This window comes from Xenopus tropicalis, chromosome 2 (assembly GCF_000004195.4).
Source record: "Xenopus tropicalis strain Nigerian chromosome 2, UCB_Xtro_10.0, whole genome shotgun sequence".
Classification (NCBI taxonomy): domain Eukaryota; kingdom Metazoa; phylum Chordata; class Amphibia; order Anura; family Pipidae; genus Xenopus; species Xenopus tropicalis.
Window position 1 is genome coordinate 176,644,665 of NC_030678.2, and position 16,757 is coordinate 176,661,421.

The window sequence follows — 16,757 nt, forward strand, 5'->3', positions numbered from 1 at the left end:
AGAGCAACCGCCAGAGACTGAGCCGGAGGAGGGCAAATACAATTGGGCAAAATCCACTACATGTTACCCATCCCTGGGGCAGGTTATTCATGGAGGTGTTACCCCTCTACTTATTGTGAGGAAATATAAAAAAATGCTCCTTTGTCCATTATTTTTACCCATAAATCACTGTTTTCTTTCTGTTTGTAGCTGTTCAGCCTGTGCCCCAACCTCCCTCTTTCCAAAGTGTTTCTGCCGGATAATTTAGACACTATCAGCGCCAATACCATGAGGGTTGGACATGCCCCTAAATCTACCCCTGTAAATCTACCCCTGGGGTTGAGACACAAGGTGTGGGAATCTCCTAACGGGGTAGTTCACCTTTAAGTTAACTTTTACTATGTTATAGAATGGCTAATTCCAAGCAACTTTGCAATTGGCCTTCGTTTTTTTCTTTGTTACAGTTTTTGAATTATTTCCTTTCTTCCTCTCTCTCCAGCTTTTAAATAGGGGTCACTGACTGCACTATAAGGCTACAGTTGTATTGTTATTGCTACTATTGCTTTATATCTTTATATTAAAGCCCTCCCCTATTCACAATACAGCCTCCCGTTTCAATCAATGCCTGGTTGCTAGGATAATTTGGACCCTAGCAACCAGTCAACAGCCAACTGTGCCACTTCATTACTGAGCCCCTCACTCACAGACTCTATTGGGGGAATTCACAAAAGGGGTGAAACTGAGACAGAATAAAATTAGAGACAGATTTGTCGGATTTTCCACCGTATTCACCAAACAAACAGTTTTTGTGAATTTTCACTTTTGTGAATTTGTCTGTTAAACAGAGGGGGCGCTGCTGCTGCTTAAACTAAAATTTTGCCTGGGAGGTTTTACTTTTCCTTTAAATAAAAATGTATACAATATATTCACTCAGAATGTTATTATTGCCTCATTCATTAAGCTAAAACTCCCATAACAATGCAAATGTGAGGCAAAAAGGCTTTATATACAAGATATCAATTCAACTTTGTGTTTAATCAGTGATTTACGTGTTTATAAAATGTTAATGAGGCTTTTTGCCCCTATTGTTCTAGGGTTAGACAGAGACTTGCCCCCTAACAATGAGGCTGCTAATCCCCGTTAACCTGTTACTGACCCCCCTATGTGGCCCCCACCAGAGGTGTGAAATGGAGACTGGGTTAAACCAAGCAAAACAGCAGAGCTTACAATTGATCTGACAGTTACACTGAGCTTCACTCCAGGTAAGTGCCCTTTCTTGACACTATTATACACACTTACACACACTTAGAGCACACATATTAGAACAGATTTTTTTTAATTTTGCATACGTTAGCGCACTTTTATACACTCATATACACACACACACTGTCACACAACTTTTGGATGGGTACACACATGTATACACAAACACACACAAACATTTTTTTTACTTATTTATTTTATGCCTTTGTCTTTGTTTTTTCCCTAAAAACTGTTTATTTTCACAGCCGTGTGACTTATTTTGCTGTTTCACTAATTTGCACAATTTTTGTGGTTTTATTGCATTTTTATCCCTGTTTTAGTGTTCCTGATCTGTTTTTTAGCTTCGCTTTGCCATGTGGTACTTTGGTGTAGAAAAATAACTTTACCTATTTATCAGAATGTGTATTTTCCAAATATAAATGGGTTTCTGGGGTGGGCGTCATTTTTTGTAGCTTTATCCCAAATATAATGATGTAAATGTGTTGATTTTGCAGGAGCTGAAATGACAGTACATATGGGGGTTCCCATTGGGGCCCCTACATGCCACATACTTAGGTAAACCTATACATATTGGGCATCAAAACTGTTCAGGGGACCCCTGGCGTTCATATTTAGGGGGTTTTATCTGGTTACTTTATGGCCTGTAGGAGATCAGATTCTATAGAAGCTTTGAAGCGATTTTTCAAAAAATTCACATATTTTGATAAAAACCAATAAGTTTAGGAAAGCATTGTGACTTGGTAGTTTGGAGCAGACAGACAGTTCTACCTATTCTTGATTCCCCAGAATCTGTTCTTTCCAAAAATGTATCATTTTCTGGGATAAACTTTCTGTTAGTGGAAGATTTGGCCTTTAAATCTAAAGTATGCAGCTTTCTGGCGCAGTGTTTTGGGGATTTGGCAGTGCCCTGCCGGGAGTTTGTGGCCTATACACGTGGGAATTCTCCATAAAACTATATGTGTTTGGTATTGGCACCATCAGAAGGGATAGTACTTTCCAAACTAGAGAGGTACATTTCCTGAAGAAAATGTGAGTGGTGCTTGCCCCCTGCTGGGGCAATTAACCGCCCACCCCCTAGAAAAGTCATAGCATCCCATTCCCGAATAAGCCGCACGGTTTGACACCTCATTCATGGGTCTACGACAAACATTGGTTAATTGCCCCCTGCTGGGGCAATTAACCGCCCACCCCCTAGAAAAGTCATAGCACCCCATTTCCGAATAAGCCGCACAGTTTGACACCTCATTCATGGGTCTACGACAAATGGTGGTTAATTGCCCCCTGCTGGGGCAATTAACCGCCCATCCTCAGAAAAGCCATAGCACCCCATTCCCGAATAAGCCGCACAGTTTGACACCTCATTCATGGGTCTACGACAAACTAGTTATTTGCCAAAATCCCCATTATAAGTCAATGGGGCAAATTTGGGGACCTCTCTTGCCCCGGGGGTATCTTCTCACACAGATTTCAAACCTCTTCAAATGTGGTAAATTTCACGTTTCTAAAAAATTCCCTCTCTGCGCTACAATCCGTGAAAGTTGGCCTCAATGTTAAGTCAATGGGATTTTTGGGCCGGTTAATTGCCCTCTGCGGGGGCAAAATGGCTGGCAGTAAAAGGGTTAAACAGCCCCCCTAGTTATATAGGGCTTGGGGCAAGCAGCAGGCTGTAACCCTGAGTGTTTCAGTCAGTCGGTTAGGATACACCAACCGCCAATATGCAGAAGACAAGGTTACGAAAAAACATGCTACAAGTGGGAGGAGGAAGGATAGTGCAGCGGTAAGGAGCTCGCCTTGCACCGATGGGCCGTGGGTTCAATTCCCGCCCTGGGAGCCCTGCTTGGACCGATGTGGCTGAGACCCATGGATCAGCAGAGCCCCCCAGGGGGTAATTAGAACTCAGCAACCACTGCCGTGGGTTCAATTCCCGCCCTGGGAGCCCTGCTTGGACCGATGTGGCTGAGACCCATGGATCAGCAGAGCCCCCCAGGGGGTAATTAGAACTCAGCAACCACTGCCGTGGGTTCAATTCCCGCCCTGGGAGCCCTGCTTGGACCGATGTGGCTGAGACCCATGGATCAGCAGAGCCCCCCAGGGGGTAATTAGAACTCAGCAACCACTGATGTAAGATAAGCACCGACCCACCTTGTGACCCTGGACAGAGTCACTTAACCTCATAATGTCCCGGCAATGATGGCGCCTAGAAATGGCAAAACATTGCTGTCCTTTTAATTACTGGCTACATTCACATTTCCCCACAAATCCTCTTTTTTGCATGATTTATGATGCCGGCTATTAAATTGTCCCTGTCACAGTGTCTATGGCAGCTGTTTTTGGGGGGGACTGTCTCAACAGGGGGCACTGTGTATGGGGGGACTGTCTCAATTGGGGGCGCTGTGTAGGGGGGGCTGTCTCTATGGGGGGCACTTTCTATGGGGGGCATTGGGGCGTGGCCACAAAAGTGGGCGTGGTCAAAAAATTGCCACGCTGCGCACGCTGAATCTTTTTGTCCCTCTTTTCATTTTTCAAATGTTGGGAGGTATGCTCTTACACCACCACGCCAGGGTGGTTTGGGGGGGAGGGCGGGGCCAGGGTGGTTTGGGGGGGGGGGCAGGGTGGTTTGGGGGGGGGGCCAGGGTGGATTGGGGGGAGGTCAGGCCAGGGTGATTTGGGAGGGAGGGCGGTGCCAGGGCGGTTTGGGGGGGAGGGGGGGGCCAGGGTGGTTTGGGGGGGGGGCCAGGGTGGTTTGGGGGGAGGTCAGGCCAGGGTGATTTGGGGGGGAGGGCGGTGCCAGGGTGGTTTGGGGGGAGGGGGGGGCCAGGGTGGTTTGGGGGGAGGTCAGGCCAGGGTGATTTGGGGGGGAGGGCGGTGCCAGGGTGGTTTGGGGGGGAGGGGGGGGCCAGGGTGGATTGGGGGGAGGTCAGGCCAGGGTGATTTGGGGGGGAGGGCGGTGCCAGGGTGGTTTGGGGGGGAGGGGGGGGCCAGGGTGGTTTGGGGGGAGGGCGGGGCTCAGTGTGGCACAAGGTGGTTTCACCCAGATTAAAGGGCAAGTTCTGCATAAAACAAAAACACTGCAGGTGAATTTCCTGGCCCAGTGTTTCTAAATAACCCCCAGTGGGTTTCAAGCTGTAGAAATGGCTGCCTCAGCCTGGGGTAATATTGCTGGGGGTTCAGTGTCTTGCCCTTACTCTGCCTTGGCCCATTCTGCATCAGCACCACTCCGTGTGTATCACCATGACAACCAGGGCACTGTGGGTCCCCCTATTCTGCCAGTAGCCAGCCCGATGGTGCAGTTGGAAAGAAACCTGCAGGGCAGAGTGAAATTCCCCTTGGTTTGGCCACAGACAAAGTGTCGTTGTGCTTGGAATTCTGGGAGGTGCAAAGAGGTCTCAGTGATTAGTGAATGTGGGGGGACAGCGTGAAAGACTGAGCCTTCACTCGGGGAGACCCACTACATACAGGTTTTGTTTACAGGTCAATTTGCCTTTAAAAATAAATGTCTCCATGCGCAGGTATTGGTGTGATTGTATCATGAGAGACTGAATCACTGTCTCCCCTGTGTGTCTTACAGAATAGAATCCCTGTTTCCTGCCCCGGGGAGAATATTTCCTGCACATTTCTGTCATTTCACATTTCACATTTGGCCATAAACCTCTTTAACCCCTTGGTACCTGTACCCTGTACCCAGCTGCCCTGCCCCAGTCTGCTGTGCATGGGGGGAGGGTGCATTTTTTGTTTGGGGGCTAAAGTTGCCCATAGAGTGACTGAGATACAGGGGCTTCTGCCCAGCAACTAGGGGAATAGCACTTGTAGGGGATTCACATCCATAGAAACTGTTACCCCCACAGGTAGGGCCTTCCTATATGTTTATGTGTTTCCCTATTAATAACATTGGCATCAAGCAACATGTTTTACTGTAAAATACCAGCCCTACCCGCGGGTCCCTACACCCCTGAGCCTCTCCATCCACTTTTGTCCCCCTTAATTCCCCTTGATATTTTATGGGGTGTCGAGTTTTACAAGGTGGGAGCTTGTTTGTTTACTGTTTGTGACTGGAAGCTGGTTGGTTTGTGTGGGAGCAAACTCTGCACTAATTACTGTATTTCCAATCCTGAGGGCTAAAAGGAAAACTGAGGGAACATGAAGTCGAATCAGCGCTCGGTATTTAAGTCCCGGTACAGATGAAAACTGATTGGATAGACTGGAAGCCTTCGTGTTGCAGCCCAACCAATCACTGTGCAGCTGTACCGGGACTTATACTCAGCCTGCAGTTTGTTTTGTTCTGGAAGTTTAAGCCCCGGTGCAGCTGAGCAGGGATTGGATATGCTGGAAGCATTCACCCTGCAGCCCATCCAATCACTGCGCAGCTGTACCGGGACTTAATCTGAGGGGAAGAGGAACAGTGAGTGTGGGCCCCAGGCTGGGAATAAGGTCCCGGCGCTTTATTCATTATCAGTCACGGCCCTGATTTGAATTCCCAGTACCCCAATATCCCAGTTTGGGTGCCAGTGTGTATGTGCTGCTTGCTGATCCCCAAGGGGCTGCTGGGAACAGAAGGGGCACGGCTAAAGTTAGGGGGGGGCAATGCTGTCAGGCAGCTCTGTAGTTCTGCTATGGGGGGGCACAGATAAGCTGGGGCGAGTGTCAGTGACGGGAATAAAGAGGGGACACTGCTGCTAAAACGAAAAATGTAACTTTTAACAAAAATGTATAGAGGTATGGGACCCGTTATCCAGAATGCTCGGGACCAAAGGTATTCCGGATAAGGGGTCTTTCCGTAATTTGGATCTTCATACCTTAAGTCTACTAAGAAATCAATAAAACATTAAATAAACCCAATAGGGCTGTTCTGCCCCAATAAGGGGTAATTATATCTTAGTTGGGATCAAGTACAGGTACTGTTTTATTATTACAGAGAAAAGGGAATCATTTAACCATGAAATAAACCCAATAGGGCTGTTCTGCCCCAATAAGGGGTAATTATATCTTAGTTGGGATCAAGTACAGGTACTGTTTTATTATTACAGAGAAAATGGAATCATTTAACCATTAAATAAACCCAATAGGGCTGTTCTGCCCCAATAAGGGGTAATTATATCTTAGTTGGGATCAAGTACAGGTACTGTTTTATTATTACAGAGAAAAGGGAATCATTTAACCATGAAATAAACCCAATAGGGCTGTTCTGCCCCAATAAGGGGTAATTATATCTTAGTTGGGATCAAGTACAGGTACTGTTTTATTATTACAGAGAAAAGGGAATCATTTAACCATTAAATAAACCCAATAGGGCTGTTCTGCCCCAATAAGGGGTAATTATGTCTTAGTTGGGATCAAGTACAGGTACTGTTTTATTATTACAGAGAAAAGGGAATCATTTAACCATTAAATAAACCCAATAGGGCTGTTCTGCCCCAATAAGGGGTAATTATGTCTTAGTTGGGATCAAGTACAGGTACTGTTTTATTATTACAGAGAAAAAGGAAATCAATTTTAAAAATCTGAATTATTTGATTAAAATGGGGCCTATGGGAGACGGGCTTTCTGTAATTCGGAGCTTTCGTAATTCGGGATCCCATACCTGTACAATATATTCACTCAAAATGTTATTATTGCCTCACTGATTAAGCTAAAACTGGCATAACAATGCAAATGTGAGGTCAAAACTTTTTATATATAAGATATAAATTAAACTTTTTTTTTTTAATCAGTGATTTACTTGTTTATAAAATGTTAATGAGGCTTTTTGCCCCTATTGTTCTAGGGTTAGACAGAGACTTGCCCCCTAACAATGAGGCTTATAATCCCCGTTAACCTGTTACTGCCCCCCCAGAGGTGTGAATTGGAGACTGGGTGAAACCAAGCAAAACAGCAGAGCTTACAATTGATCTGACAGTTACACTGAGCTTCACTCCATTTTAAAAATGGCAGGAAAATGCCCTTTAAAAGACAGTCTTTCTTTCCTTAAAAATGGGAAAGTGGCGGTTGAGTTGGAATTTAGGCGGATTTCTGTGAGAAAGTGTTTTCCCACCACTTTTACTGCAAAGAAGGCCTCTCTCCCCTCTGTGACTCCCCCCCCCCAGAGAATGTTGAAAATGGAGGATTCATTCCCCCTACTATAACAGCCCCCCTAGTTATATAGGGCTTGGGGCAAGCAGCAGGCTGTAACCCTGAGTGTTTCAGTCAGTCGGTTAGGATACACCAACCGCCAATATGCAGAAGACAAGATTACGAAAAAACATGCTACAAGTGGGAGGAGGAAGGATAGCTCAGCGGGTAGGGAGACTGCCTTACACCGATGGGCCCTGAGTTCGATTCCCGCCTGGGAGCCCTGCCTACATCAATGGGGCTCAGCTCTGATTGGGTGGGTAGGGACGGTATCAGAATTGAGCCCCAGTGTAAGCAAGAGCCACCAGGGCAGGAGTCTAACTCAGGACCCATTGATGTAAGGCACCACCCGCCCCACTGGGCCCCTTACCTTGTGACCCTGGACAGAGTCACTTAACCTCATAATGTCCCGGCAATGATGGCGCCTAGAAATGGCAAAACATTGCTGTCCTTTTAATTACTGGCTACATTCACATTTCCCCACAAATCCTCTTTTTTTTTGCATTTTCAAGGGCAGCTCATGATTTATGATGCCGGCTATTAAATTGTCCCTGTCACAGTGTCTATGGCAGCTGGAAGCAACTGGCACAGGGAAAATCCCTTTCTCATCACTGGCAATAAGCAGCCAATTGATAGGGGAGCTGAGCTACAGCGCAGGGCCAATGGGGATACATGGAAATAATCATAGAACAGAAGAATCTACACTGGGGAGCTGATAGGGGAGTAATGGAGATATTTTCTGAGCAGTATAAGAGTGCCCAGCTGGTATATAATACAGCGTGTTTATTCTGTGTAGTTATTTTATCTCTCCTTTTAATATATATATATATATATAACATACACAGAAACCCTCCCGGGACTCTACCCTGTTTGGCCAGACAACTGCCCCAGTACTGAGCATGCTGCAGACTACACTGATTCCCAAGCTGCCACGGCTCATGTATCTAAACTGATCACTAATGAGCTCTGAGCAGCGAGAAGCCAATTGCCTTTGTGTCTTTATACAAAATAAATAATAAAGTGGCCAAGTTCCATTTCCCTTTGTAAAAGGATTCCGAATGTTGGATTAGCCAGGTTGCAGCGATCCCTGGATGGCACATTTCTCCTCCTTCTTAGCCATTTTGCCTTTGTTTTGCCCCAGGGTTCTCTCTAGATGTTCATCCTCCTCTTCAGCTCTGCAAGGATACATAGAGAATGCTCAGAAGCACAGCCCCCTGCATGGCTAAATCAGTGCCTGACCAGCGGCTACATTAGTGGGCTCTACATGTAACGGGTAAGGCTATTGGCTCCTTGAGATCAGGGGTGTATCACTATAAGAGGGGCCTTTAAGAGAACTATAGGACCCCAGACTGGTCCACTCACCTTGCCACTTGCTTACTGTATTATAATGTGGTCCAAACAAGTAGTAAAGTCAGTGGCCTAATCAGGTCTGGGCTGGAATGCAAAATAGACCCTAGGCATAGGCATTCCCAGTACCCAGAGGCACAAACAGCCCCCCCAGCCCAATAAATAGTGACTGTCTGTGGCACCTTACAGCCCCCCTGGCATTCCCAGTACCCAGAGGCACAAACAGCCCCCCCCAGCCCAATAAATAGTGACTGTCTGTGGCACCTTATAGCCCCCCTGGCATTCCCAGTACCCAGAGGCACAAACACCCCCCCCAGCCCAATAAATAGTGACTGTCTGTGGCACCTTACAGCCCCCCTGGCATTCCCAGTACCCAGAGGCACAAACAGCCCCCCCCCAGCCCAATAAATAGTGACTGTCTGTGGCACCTTACAGCCCCCCTGGCATTCCCAGTACCCAGAGGCACAAACACCCCCCCCAGCCCAATAAATAGTGACTGTCTGTGGCACCTTACAGCCCCCCTGGCATTCCCAGTACCCAGAGGCACAAACAGCCCCCCCAGCCCAATAAATAGTGACTGTCTGTGGCACCTTACAGCCCCCCTGGCATTCCCAGTACCCAGAGGCACAAACAGCCCCCCCCAGCCCAATAAATAGTGACTGTCTGTGGCACCTTACAGCCCCCCCGGCATTCCCAGTACCCAGAGGCACAAACAGCCCCCCCCCAGCCCAATAAATAGTGACTGTCTCTGGCACCTTACAGCCCCCCTGGCATTCCCAGTACCCAGAGGCACAAACAGCCCCCCCCAGCCCAATAAATAGTGACTGACTGTGGCACTTTACAGCCCCCCTATTCCCTGTTACTGGAAGCTGCCTGCCCAACACGGTGCCCAAACTTTGGCCATAAACCTCTTTAACCCCTTGGTACCTGTACCCTGTACCCAGCTGCCCTGCCCCAGTCTGCTGTGCATGGGGGGAGGGTGCATTTTTTGTTTGGGGGCTAAAGTTGCCCATAGAGTGACTGAGATACAGGGGCTTCTGCCCAGCAACTAGGGGAATAGCACTTGTAGGGGATTCACATCCATAGAAACTGTTACCCCCCACAGGTAGGGCCTTCCTATATGTTTATGTGTTTCCCTATTAATAACATTGGCATCAAGCAACATGTTTTACTGTAAAATACCAGCCCTACCCGCGGGTCCCTACACCCCCTGAGCCTCTCCATCCACTTTTGTCCCCCTTAATTCCCCTTGATATTTTATGGGGTGTCGAGTTTTACAAGGTGGGAGCTTGTTTGTTTACTGTTTGTGACTGGAAGCTGGTTGGTTTGTGTGGGAGCAAACTCTGCACTAATTACTGTATTTCCAATCCTGAGGGCTAAAAGGAAAAACTGAGGGAACATGAAGTCGAATCAGCACTCGGTATTTAAGTCCCGGTACAGATGAAAACTGATTGGATAGACTGGAAGCCTTCGTGTTGCAGCCCAACCAATCACTGTGCAGCTGTACCGGGACTTATACTCAGCCTGCAGTTTGTTTTGTTCTGGAAGTTTAAGTCCCGGTGCAGCTGAGCAGGGATTGGATATGCTGGAAGCATTCACCCTGCAGCCCATCCAATCACTGCGCAGCTGTACCGGGACTTAATCTGAGGGGAAGAGGAACAGTGAGTGTGGGCCCCAGGCTGGGAATAAGGTCCCGGCGCTTTATTCATTATCAGTCACGGCCCCTGATTTGAATTCCCAGTACCCCAATATCCCAGTTTGGGTGCCAGTGTGTATGTGCTGCTTGCTGATCCCCAAGGGGCTGCTGGGAACAGAAGGGGCACGGCTAAAGTTAGGGGGGGGCAATGCTGTCAGGCAGCTCTGTAGTTCTGCTATGGGGGGGCACAGATAAGCTGGGGCGAGTGTCAGTGACGGGAATAAAGAGGGGACACTGCTGCTAAAACTAAAAATGTAACTTTTAACAAAAATGTATAGAGGTATGGGACCCGTTATCCAGAATGCTCGGGACCAATGGTATTCCGGATAAGGGGTCTTTCCGTAATTTGGATCTTCATACCTTAAGTCTACTAAGAAATCAATAAAACATTAAATAAACCCAATAGGGCTGTTCTGCCCCAATAAGGGGTAATTATATCTTAGTTGGGATCAAGTACAGGTACTGTTTTATTATTACAGAGAAAAGGGAATCATTTAACCATTAAATAAACCCAATAGGGCTGTTCTGCCCCAATAAGGGGTAATTATATCTTAGTTGGGATCAAGTACAGGTACTGTTTTATTATTACAGAGAAAAGGGAATCATTTAACCATTAAATAAACCCAATAGGGCTGTTCTGCCCCAATAAGGGGTAATTATATCTTAGTTGGGATCAAGTACAGGTACTGTTTTATTATTACAGAGAAAAGGGAATCATTTAACCATTAAATAAACCCAATAGGGCTGTTCTGCCCCAATAAGGGGTAATTATATCTTAGTTGGGATCAAGTACAGGTACTGTTTTATTATTACAGAGAAAAAGGAAATCAATTTTAAAAATCTGAATTATTTGATTAAAATGGGGCCTATGGGAGACGGGCTTTCTGTAATTCGGAGCTTTCGTAATTCGGGATCCCATACCTGTACAATATATTCACTCAAAATGTTATTATTGCCTCACTGATTAAGCTAAAACTGGCATAACAATGCAAATGTGAGGTCAAAACTTTTTATATATAAGATATAAATTAAACTTTTTTTTTTAATCAGTGATTTACTTGTTTATAAAATGTTAATGAGGCTTTTTGCCCCTATTGTTCTAGGGTTAGACAGAGACTTGCCCCCTAACAATGAGGCTTATAATCCCCGTTAACCTGTTACTGCCCCCCCAGAGGTGTGAATTGGAGACTGGGTGAAACCAAGCAAAACAGCAGAGCTTACAATTGATCTGACAGTTACACTGAGCTTCACTCCATTTTAAAAATGGCAGGAAAATGCCCTTTAAAAGACAGTCTTTCTTTCCTTAAAAATGGGAAAGTGGCGGTTGAGTTGGAATTTAGGCGGATTTCTGTGAGAAAGTGTTTTCCCACCACTTTTACTGCAAAGAAGGCCTCTCTCCCCTCTGTGACTCCCCCCCCCCCAGAGAATGTTGAAAATGGAGGATTCATTCCCCCTACTATAACAGCCCCCCTAGTTATATAGGGCTTGGGGCAAGACTACGAAAAAACACCCTACAAGTGGGAGGAGGAAGGATAGCTCAGCGGGTAGGGAGACTGCCTTACACCGATGGGCCCTGAGTTCGATTCCCGCCTGGGAGCCCTGCCTACATCAATGGGGCTCAGCTCTGATTGGGTGGGTAGGGACGGTATCAGAATTGAGCCCCAGTGTAAGCAAGAGCCACCAGGGCAGGAGTCTAACTCAGGACCCATTGATGTAAGGTAACACCCGCCCCACTGGGCCCCTTACCTTGTGACCCTGGACAGAGTCACTTAACCTCATAATGTCCCGGCAATGATGGCGCCTAGAAATGGCAAAACATTGCTGTCCTTTTAATTACTGGCTACATTGACATTTCCCCACAAATCCTCTTTTTTGCATGATTTATGATGCCGGCTATTAAATTGTCCCTGTCACAGTGTCTATGGCAGCTGGAAGCAACTGTCACAGGGAAAATCCCTTTCTCATCACTGGCAATAAGAAGCCAATTGATAGGGGAGCTGAGCTACAGCGCAGCGCCAATGGGGATACATGGAAATAATCATAGAACAGAAGAATCTACACTGGGGAGCTGATAGGAGAGTAATGGAGATATTTTCTGAGCAGTATAAGAGTGCCCAGCTGGTATATAATACAGGAGATATCCTCTGGGTGCTATCTGTTACCCCCTGCTGGTATATGGTACAGGAGAATCACCCTACTTCTATGCATTATCAGTAACCCTTCAGCCAGTATAGAGTTCAGCAGGGGGGGGTACTAACCATTTAAATGCGCTCCTGGGCCCTGGCACTTGTGGCCCCCGTTTGGCCGCATATTTCCCTCATACACAGTGACGTTTTATAAGGAGAATCTCCCAACTGCAGCCGTCCGTTCTCTTGCGCTTCCAATTCCAACCCTCAGAATGGCGCTGTAAGCACCTTAGTACCTGGATAGGAATGGGGAATAAGAAAAGGAAGAGGTGGCGCCTCCTGGATGAAAGTGGAAATACAGAGAAAAACATTTATATTGGGCATCTCATTATTTGCCTTGTGCCGCATGTTTATTCTGTGTAGTTATTTTATCTCTCCTTTTAATATATATATATATATATAACATACACAGGAACCCTCCCGGGACTCTACCCTGTTTGGCCAGACAACTGCCCCAGTACTGAGCATGCTGCAGACTACACTGATTCCCAAGCTGCCACGGCTCATGTATCTAAACTGATCACTAATGAGCTCTGAGCAGCGAGAAGCCAATTGCCTTTGTGTCTTTATACAAAATAAATAATAAAGTGGTCAAGTTCCATTTCCCTTTGTAAAAGGATTCCGAATGTTGGATTAGCCAGGTTGCAGCGATCCCTGGATGGCACATTTCTCCTCCTTCTTAGCCATTTTGCCTTTGTTTTGCCCCAGGGTTCTCTCTAGATGTTCATCCTCCTCTTCAGCTCTGCAAGGATACATAGAGAATGCTCAGAAGCACAGCCCCCTGCATGGCTAAATCAGTGCCTGACCAGCGGCTACATTAGTGGGCTCTACATGTAACGGGTAAGGCTATTGGCTCCTTGAGATCAGGGGTGTATCACTATAAGGGGGGCCTTTAAGAGAACTATAGGACCCCAGACTGCTCCACTCACCTTGCCACTTGATTACTGTATTATAATGTGGTCCAAACAAGTAGTAAAGTCAGTGGCCTAATCAGGTCTGGGCTGGAATGCAAAATAGACCCTAGGCATAGGCATTCCCAGTACCCAGAGGCACAAACAGCCCCCCCAGCCCAATAAATAGTGACTTTCTGTGGCACCTTACAGCCCCCCCCGGCATTCCCAGTACCCAGAGGCACAAACAGCCCCCCCAGCCCAATAAATAGTGACTGTCTGTGGCACCTTACAGCCCCCCCTGGCATTCCCAGTACCCAGAGGCACAAACACCCCCCCCAGCCCAATAAATAGTGACTGTCTGTGGCACCTTACAGCCCCCCTGGCATTCCCAGTACCCAGAGGCACAAACAGCCCCCCCAGCCCAATAGAAGAGAAGAAAAAAAGAAAAATAATGACATAAACAATATATTACATTGTGCCCTGTGAGGTAACCAGGAAGTACTTACAGAGAATGAATGAGCGAGGGGGGAAGTGCCCTGTGAGGTAACCAGGAAGTACTTACAGAGAATGAATGAGCGAGGGGGGAAGTGCCCTGTGAGGTAACCAGGAAGTACTTACAGAGAATGAATGAGCGAGGGGGGAAGTGCCCTGTGAGGTAACCAGGAAGTACTTACAGTGAATGAATGAGCGAGAGGGGAAGTGCCCTGTGAGGTAACCAGGAAGTACTTACAGTGAATGAATGAGCGAGGGGGGAAGTGCCCTGTGAGGTAACCAGGAAGTACTTACAGAGAATGAATGAGCGAGGGGGGAAGTGCCCTGTGAGGTAACCAGGAAGTACTTACAGAGAATGAATGAGCGAGAGGGGAAGTGCCCTGTCAGGTAACCAGGAAGTACAGCAATTTGAAACAGACACATAAATGGAGTTTTTAGGTAAAATGTAATACAGACGTTATATACAAACGACAAGTTACCTGGGAATGGCTATTGCCTCAGTTACAGCCCCAGGTACAAGGGCCGGGGGCAGAGCTGGGGGGCTACTCACGCTGTTCTGTTTCAGGCTGTTGCTGGGACCCAAGTGTGAGTAGTACAGTCCCAGCGCTACTGCCCGACGCTTTGCCCCACTGGGGCATTGAAATCCCCAAGAGCAACTGCCAGAGACTGAGCCGGAGGAGGGCAAATACAATTGGGCAAAATCCACTACATGTTACCCATCCCTGGGGCAGGTTATTCATGGAGGTGTTACCCCTCTACTTATTGTGAGGAAATATAAAAAAATGCTCCTTTGTCCATCATTTTTACCCATAAATCTCTGTTTTCTTTCTGTTTGTAGCTGTTCAGCCTGTGCCCCAACGTCCCTCTTTCCAAAGTGTTTCTGCCGGATAATTTAGACACTATCAGCGCCAATACCATGAGGGTTGGACATGCCCCTAAATCTACCCCTGTAAATCTACCCCTGTGCCCCAGCATCAGGCCTGCCTTTCTGTACTAGAATATACACACGGGGTCATTTATACACACTGGGCAAATGTGCACCTAGGCAGTAACCCATGGCAACCAATCAGAAATTTGCTTTGATCGTTTCACCTGCAGCTGCCTGGAATAATCTAATCACAGAATGGTTGCTATGGGTTACTGCCCAGGTGCAAATGTACCCAGTGGTTATAAATAAGCTCTAATGCCTTTACTGGTCACAGACCTTATCTCATCAATATTTTTATTATTATTAACATTTATTTATAAACGCCAACATATCCCGCAGCGCTGTACAATAAGTACAGGAGGGGAAGAGAGCCCTGCCCAAAGAGCTTACACTCTACAAGGAGTAACATATACAGCAATCAGTAACCAATACAGGAGGGGAAGGGAGCCCTGCCCAAAAAAGCTTACACTCTACAAGGAGTAACATATACAGCAATCAGTAACCGATACAGGAGGGGAAGGGAGCCCTGCCCAAAAGAGCTTACACTCTACAAGGAGTAACATATACAGCAATCAGTAACCGATACAGGAGGGGAAGGGAGCCCTGCCCAAAAGAGCTTACACTCTACAAGGAGTAACATATACAGCAATCAGTAACCGATACAGGAGGGGAAGGGAGCCCTGCCCAAAAGAGCTTACACTCTACAAGGAGTAACATATACAGCAATCAGTAACCAATACAGGAGGGGAAGGGAGCCCTGCCCAAAAGAGCTTACACTCTACAAGGAGTAACATATACAGCAATCAGTAACCGATACAGGAGGGGAAGGGAGCCCTGCCCAAAAGAGCTTACACTCTACAAGGAGTAACATATACAGCAATCAGTAACCGATACAGGAGGGGAAGGGAGCCCTGCCCAAAAGAGCTTACACTCTACAAGGAGTAACATATAAAGCAATCAGTAACCGATACAGGAGAGGAAGGGAGCCCTGCCCAAAAGAGCTTACACTCTACAGGGAGAAAGGGTTGAGACACAAGGTGTGGGAATCTCCTAACGGGGTAGTTCACCTTTAAGTTAACTTTTACTATGTTATAGAATGGCTAATTCCAAGCAACTTTGCAATTGGCCTTCGTTTTTTTCTTTGTTACAGTTTTTGAATTATTTCCTTTCTTCCTCTCTCTCCAGCTTTTAAATAGGGGTCACTGACTGCACTATAAGGCTACAGTTGTATTGTTATTGCTACTATTGCTTTATATCTTTATATTAAAGCCCTCCCCTACTCACAATACAGCCTCCCGTTTCAATCAATGCCTGGTTGCTAGGATAATTTGGACCCTAGCAACCAGTCAACAGCCAACTGTGCCACTGCATTACTGAGCCCCTCACTCACAGACTCTATTGGGGGAATTCACAAAAGGGGTGATACTGAGACAGAATAAAATTAGAGACAGATTTGTCGGATTTTCCACCGTATTCACCAAACAAACAGTTTTTGTGAATTTTCACTTTTGTGAATTTGTCTGTTAAACAGAGGGGGCGCTGCTGCTGCTAAAACTAAAATTTTGCCTGGGAGGTTTTACTTTTCTTTTAAATAAAAATGTATACAATATATTCACTCAGAATGTTATTATTGCCTCATTCATTAAGCTAAAACTCCCATAACAATGCAAATGTGAGGCAAAAAGGTTTTATATACAAGATATCAATTCAACTTTGTGTTTAATCAGTGATTTACGTGTTTATAAAATGTTAATGAGGCTTTTTGCCCCTATTGTTCTAGGGTTAGACAGAGACTTGCCCCCTAACAATGAGGCTGCTAATCCCCGTTAACCTGTTACTGACCCCCCTATGTGCCCCCCACCAGAGGT

General features: G+C 46.5%; 2 long non-coding RNA genes across 3 annotated transcripts in view; one reads left to right on the forward strand and one right to left on the reverse strand.

Annotated features, from left to right (window-relative positions):
* The first annotated feature begins 1,197 nt into the window (after positions 1-1,197).
* Positions 1,198-16,710, forward strand: LOC101734567. 2 transcript variants are annotated; one of them, XR_004221430.1, is made up of 4 exons: positions 1,198-1,241; positions 8,489-8,620; positions 13,285-13,416; positions 16,670-16,710. It is a non-coding gene; the product is annotated as an uncharacterized LOC101734567 (long non-coding RNA). The 2 variants fall into 2 exon arrangements; XR_004221431.1 differs by lacking the exons at positions 13,285-13,416; positions 16,670-16,710 and adding an exon at positions 11,494-11,528.
* Positions 8,472-16,757, reverse strand: part of LOC101734358 — a 35,357-nt gene continuing 27,071 nt past the window's right edge. The window contains exons 2-3 of the long non-coding RNA XR_004221436.1: positions 12,649-13,318; positions 8,472-8,522 (exon numbers count right to left, since the gene is read on the reverse strand). This is a non-coding gene — a long non-coding RNA (uncharacterized LOC101734358). The remainder of the gene's footprint in view (positions 8,523-12,648; positions 13,319-16,757) is intronic.